This window comes from Garra rufa, chromosome 2 (genome assembly GCF_049309525.1).
Source record: "Garra rufa chromosome 2, GarRuf1.0, whole genome shotgun sequence".
In the NCBI taxonomy this organism is placed as follows: Eukaryota; Metazoa; Chordata; class Actinopteri; order Cypriniformes; family Cyprinidae; genus Garra; species Garra rufa.
In genome coordinates this window covers 65,243,532-65,250,611 of record NC_133362.1, presented here as the reverse complement: position 1 = coordinate 65,250,611, position 7,080 = coordinate 65,243,532, and positions in this window count along the sequence as shown.

The following is a 7,080-nucleotide window of genomic DNA, read 5'->3' as shown; positions in this document are numbered from 1 at the left end:
TCAATGTTTCTTCAATCTTTACGTCTTCACTCTCATCTTTAATAAACTCCATCTTTATAATAGTGTGTCTCTGCTGATTCTCCAGGAGTTTTTCTGTGTGTTTGTACACTTTATTCTGTTTAAGATGAGAATAAATATTAGAAAGAAAAATGAATGCAAACTAAATCTCTGGGTGCGTCTCAATCAGCTCCTAGTTCAGTAATCAGTGCACAGGACAGTCAGAGTTAACAGACTAATATATAAAATTTACTAAATATATACAACTTACACAGAAGGTTCATATTTAGGCAGACTATTTTTATTCATATTTGGTATTCGATTATTTATCATATCTAATTTATTACAATCTCATGAAATCATTCTCACTCGTTTGTGTTTGTTGTTGTCGTTTGTAGTCCGCGCGCCGCTGAATCGAATCACTGAATCATTTCACAAATGATTCGATTCAAATGATTCGGATTCTGAGTCTTTCTCATCACTTCTTATCATCACACGATTGATTCATGATAGAGAGACAAATGAGACGCACCTTCTCTGTTACTGAAGGCTAGCGTTTTAAGTAACACGAAATAAAGATAACATTTATTTTACATAGCTTGTAAAAACGCATTATTGATGCAACAATGTCCACTGGTTTAAAAACTTTAAAACCACAAACCTTTCTTCAGGTGAATCACAACAGATGAGGAGCGCGGCCCATCTTTATGACGTCACATCACCAGAGCAAAATAAAAGTCCCATTGGTGCACTGGTCTCTAGAATCACAAACACATTATATAAATGTTGTATATAGAATAGAATTTCGTACCCATATGATGATGCTTTTCTAAAGTTACTAACATCGTGAATATATTAATATAATTCTCAATTTTATGTACATTTATAACACTTTGTTTTATGTTGATATACCTTGCCATTAAATTCACATTAATCTAGATTATGCTGCTGTTTAACTGTTACAAAGGAGGTGTGATGACAAATTTGATCTATCACTCTTTTGACTATTGTAATCAATCTCTTGTTATTTTGTTTGTGTATTTATTTATTTATTCCTCTTTTGGAAAGTTACTGAAACACTGTCAGGGATTTTATTTTTATTTTGCTATTGAGGCAAATGAGGCCAAAAATATATATTTGTGCTAGTTTCTATTTACCACTACAAAAGTTTATTTATACTGAAATATGACATATTTCCCCAGAGTATTATTAATTCTTTTTTTTAAATTGGTATATAATCTGTGCTAAAATATGATTCTAATATAAACAAGTTACATATTAAGATTTCAGCTTTGGAAATGCATTTACAAACAAAAGTCATTAATAACAGATCCACACTGAAAATGAAAAAAATCTTCTGTAAGGATTGGATGGAAAGATAATATGGTCTGTATTTCATCTTTTTTTTTTTTTTTTTTTTTTTCAATGGTAATGTTTTTTATACAGGTTTACAGTTACAGTTTTTGCAGTGTAAAGGAATATGGCTCATTGATTTTTACCTTTTCAGTTTCCAAAAACCTCAGCTGTTACTCCATATCTTCCCTTATTAACAGTGAAAAGTTTGGGTAATAAATACAAGACACAATAAACAGTTTATTAGAAACTTTAACTAGAAGTACATCCATCAGAAAAAAAATAAAATAAAAAAATAAAAAAAATTTGATCTCTCAGATCACGAGCTTAACCACAGTATTCAAAGGATGTGAGCAGTTCTTTTTAAATGAATATATTTATCTTTAGGAGTGTGTGAATATGAATGTGAAATGATGGTAAGTGTCGTCTTTTGTCTTAATTGGCTGTTCATTTGGTATTCTCATTTCTTTAATTGGTGTCTTTGTTTCTGCTGATCTGATGAAGATTCACTCAGTCTCCTGATCTTCTCTTCTGAGTTTCCTAAAGGTCTAACTGAATATTGTCATCTTTATTATTCTCATCTTAAAAACAGGACAAAGTGTCCAAACACACAAACACTGGCGTTAATCAGAGAGGAGAGTCAACACATGAAGACTGAAGAAACATTCAGAGTCAAAGATGAAGATACTGAGGAACAAACTGGTTGGTTTTCACCCTCAAAGCTGTTCTGTACATTTCCTCAATTCATTTGCCATTGTACACGTTCTACCCTCCTGCACCTTTTGTTTCTTTTTTGAACAGCATTCAGAGTCAAACATGAAGATACTGAGGAAAAACCAAGACAGACTTTGTTGAAGAGGAGAGTGAAGACATGAAGATTGAAGAAACATTCAGAGTCAAACATGAAGATACTGAGGAACAAACAGGTTGGTTTTTATTCTCAAAGCTGAACTCACTCTTTTGATCCTAATCAAAATGTCTGGCTCTAGAAAAATAAAAATATGAAAAAAATGCCATAGAATGCATTGAAAGAATATTTTAAATTGTTCTCTGATATCTACATAGACGGTATATGGCATAGGAAAGGGCAAAAAACTGTGCGGCAATGTCCCCACTGCCGGACCAAGATGAATTGGCGAAACCGGCGCTTTGTTAAGGTGACTGTGTGTAAATAACACTGCTATTTTTACATGTTATTGCATTCATTTTGGCAAAGTCACACAGTGCAGCCTGCAGCAAAAAAGTGTTGGTTTGGAGTGACATGAGGTTAAATAGATGGGGTTTGTTTTCTCTCAGAATCATTACAAACCATTTTTAAAATTTGTATTATTTGACATTCTTATATTTTAGATGGAAAAGCTGAAAGCTCTTGGATATGTCCCTCTTCTTTACTGGGCAAATGTTCCAAGACCCAAAAGTGGACCGCAGAGGTCCAGTGCCCCCTTGAGGGACATGGACTGATGAAAAAAATGCTCATACATTTTTGAACATATTTTTACAGGTTAAAATGCATTGGCAAGGACCAATAGTCAAATGTTCAATACAATACGTTCTGTAGCTAAACAAGTTTATATATTAAACTGCACTTTCAGAGATTTGTATTTAATGCATTTCAATATGACTTAAAGTGTGCAGAAACTGTTACGAGACAGTTGATGTCAGATTTTATTGGTGATTTCAAATTTAAATTTAATCATAAGTTTAGTAAACGGTTTCCCCATTCAAAGAGACAGGAGCTGCACTTAAATGTCCAAGAGGTGTTTCAAAGATGATTTTTGGTGAAGCCAGTGCAATAAACAAGGAACAACATGACCTCAGGCTCAATGAAAACTGTTCTTTGATATACATTTGAACTAAAGCTATTTTATTTTTTGTTCACAGCAAATCACCTAATAACATGGCAGCAAAAGAAAGCATCAAAAAAGATGGATGCAGGTATGAAATGTTACACTACAATACAATTTAGCTTAGTTCCTGGAGGGCCACAGTCCTGAACAGTTGAGTTCCAATAAGCTCCAGCTAACACCTATTTGGAAACCTCTAGGGGTGCTTCTCACAATACTCAAATTCACACATCCTCATTTTCTCACTCCTCTTGATTGAACTCCAATTGAACCACTGTGAGGAGGTGATGAATGAAGATTGAGGAGGCTTTCAGAGGGGTATTGCAACAAAACAACAAAAAGGCACAGTTTTCCTTTGTTTCCGTTTAATCAGCTCATCCTGGCTTAGTCCAACAGGTGGAGATAGTGTGGATAAGTGCATGTTTACAGCATTCTTAAACAGACCACAAGATCAATCACAGAATCAATGCAAAAATGGATAAAACCCATGCGGCATATTTCTCGCCAACTGAGCAACAGCTTCTAATGGAAATGTAAAGAGGAGAGACATAATATTTAAAAAGGGAAAATACAGCTGCTATAATAAAACAGAAAAGGCCTAGTAGACAATAGTGAACCGATTGAATGCGTAAGTAGTCCAAATAAGCAGTGCTCCACTGAAACCATCATGATTTCATTTCAAGGAGTTACTTGTCATTTCCACAAATGAACAGTTTTACACTTTGTCTTAAATGTGAGCAGTGGACATGAATGTTACTCAGGAAATTTATCATGAGGTTTAATTGCAAACACTTATCCACTCTTCACATCTTTTTTATCTCATATTTCCACTCACTTTTTTTTTTTGTCTAGCCAATTTATTTTATCGAATCTATAATCTGATCAATTGATCTAATTGTTTATCTCTTTTACCTATCCATTCTTCTTACAGAAAAAAACATGTCTGGCCAAAAAAGGACCTGGCAGCAAGTAAAGATTAATAAAAATAACATTTTGCAGGCTGGTAAGTGACTTGATTGTTGAAAAAATATACAAATTAGGTAAATGGTGTTGACATATTTTATTATCTGTACTAGGTTTGGGCATCTAAGGTATAATGCCGATCCGATACGCATCTCGATACAAAGTATCCGATCCGATATATTAAAGATACATTTGTGACATATTGCGATTGAATACGATACGATTCACACCCATATCATGATACGATGCGATAATTCAGCACTAATTAGATCAAGTTTATATGATGATGTGAAAGAGGATGCGGTGCCATTGAATGAGTTTGATTATTTATTAACCAAGTAAAACCAAGACTTCTTTTACAAAAATTATATAAGTGCAATATATACTAAAAAATATATATTTGCACTCTTTCAACAGACTGAAGGTTTACCATTGCACAACAAGAATTGTGATTTAACTTTTCAACTATGAAAATAAGTTTTACAAAGATATATTTTGCCATTGAATATTCAAAACTTAACTTCGTGAACTAGCAGTGTTATGCTGCTTTTACTTTGAAACATCACTGTCACTGTAAACAGACTAATAAAAATAAAAATAAAATTCCTTAAAGTAAACAGGAGGACACCTTGTGGCCTTTTAGAATAGTGTACAGTGGTCAGTCACCTTCAGTTAAAGTATTTTCTTCAGAAATATCAACTGATCAACATGATCAGGGTGAAGCAAACTACTCTGACCTGAGGCAGGGGATGCAGGGACACTGGAAGATGCTTCCACAACACCGTGGCGCCGCTTCAAGTGAGATATCAGATTAGTCGTAGCCTACTGCCCGTGTATTTTACAGATGCGTGGCACATTTTACAAATTGCATCTGTCTTGTCAAGTCGTCCATATTTCTTGTAAAATCCATGTTGCCACACTTTAGATATAAAACTCAGTGGGGAATAAATTATCTCGGCGTCCGACAAGTTTGTTTTGCTCCTCGAGCTTCCTGACAATTAGGGCGCACCACTAGCTTCATCCGCGCACCTGATACATTGAGTTGTAGTGTACACATCCGCAAATCCGTTGCTAAGGCCTACTTTATGTAGGTCGATTAAATTATGCAGCAAAAACAGGTTGACAACACTTGTTAATAAATAAAGAAATACATTCTGTATTAAAAAGATAAGCTGTATCTTGGAAAAACCGATGCATCTCGCAAAAACCGATGCATCTCGATTTGCTTCCAAAATTACATCCATCCTCTGCTGCTCTACCGATGCACTCGTTTGACCGCGTATCGATACATATGGGTTAATCTTCCCATCCCTAATCTGTACTGATTTTAGGATTTAAAAAGGCTAATATACCTGCCGCAGGGGGTGTCCCTCCTGACTCTGACTACATTGTTGTCCATGTGCAGTAGTACAGCAATAATCAAATATTTAGATTTTGTTATGTGGACTGTCTGACTTTGCCTTACCTTGCAGTGTCTGGTAACACACTTGCACTTCTGGAGCCAGCAGACTCTGATCCGGTGAGTACTCTTTATTAAAATCATAGGCTTGGCATGTCTTGACAAAACTATTAATACAAGTTCTGTTGAGTGTGGCAGAGGGAAGACACATCTGCAGCAGTGGAGTTCACTTCTGATGACGATGATGAGACACTGGAATTCTTGAGGTATCATTTTGATTTTATGGAAATGTTTAGTCCATAATGGATAAGAAGTCAGCGATGTGGTGCTAACAGAAAATATCATATTTGTAACAGTGCAGCCTGGTAACATAGTGAGTATTGCCAAAAGTAAATCTACATTATACACAAATCCTGCTGTGATAATTGATGGGTGTTACAGAATTCACAAACTGTCAGACCTCTTTACACCACGCATCTTAAGAGACAGATAGAGTTGGCAGAAGTTGAGATCAAAGTGAACAAGAGAAAGCTGCAGGACATGGACCCTGAGATGGAAATGAAACGCAAGACACTGAGGAAATTGGACTTGGAAATCCAGAAACTAGAAAGAGAACTAAGTGATTTGAGTTGACACTGTAACCATGATTGTAACACAATGTGTAATCATTATTTTATCTCTCCAAATGAAAATCCAAAAACATTGTGGTCTCTTACGTTTTTCATGAATATCCGATACACTATATAGACATTGATCCAGTGAAGTGGAACTAGAATTTGGTAGCACACACTGTGTGGTTATCTTCCCAATGTGAAGCACATCTACTTGGTCCTGCTGCTGAGCAGACTGTCAAATATCCAGCTGAAGATCCTGAACATCTTCCAGAGTGCCATGAATTGAACTGCCAGACAAAAAAACCTTCCCTTCACTGAGAATCCTGGGCCTGTCGGTGATGCTGCTGCTCTTGATTCAATAAAACCTAAAGACTTTATTGAGCTGTTCATTTTTTTTGTACTAATACAGATCATTGTTGATCAGACCAACCTGTATGCAGATCAGAGTATTCAGGCTATGGGGAGTACTTTACAACATGCTAGAATTCATGCATGGAAGCCAGTCACTTCCTGTGGCTGTTTTTTCTAACTGGCTGATACCATAAGCCTGGACCTTTAAATGTACTGGTTTACAGATTAAATGCTACCCCCTACTTCAGCAAGGTCATGTCTTACATCAGGTTTGAAATCATATATAGATTTCTTCACTTCAATGATAATACAACAAAGCCAACCAATGACACTGACAGGCTGAACAAAGTCTTCACAAACATTTGCATTGATGGGGGGGGGGTGCTTCTGTGGTGTGGGCACCTAGCTTTCAAGGTGTACAATCCTCAAAAACCAATCAAATATGGAATAAAATCCTACATCTTGTGTGATTCTGAAACGGGATACTGTTTAAAAAAAAACATGAAGTCCTATTGTGAAGAAAGTGCTGCCCTGAAAGACATGGTTGTCTCTCTTTTTT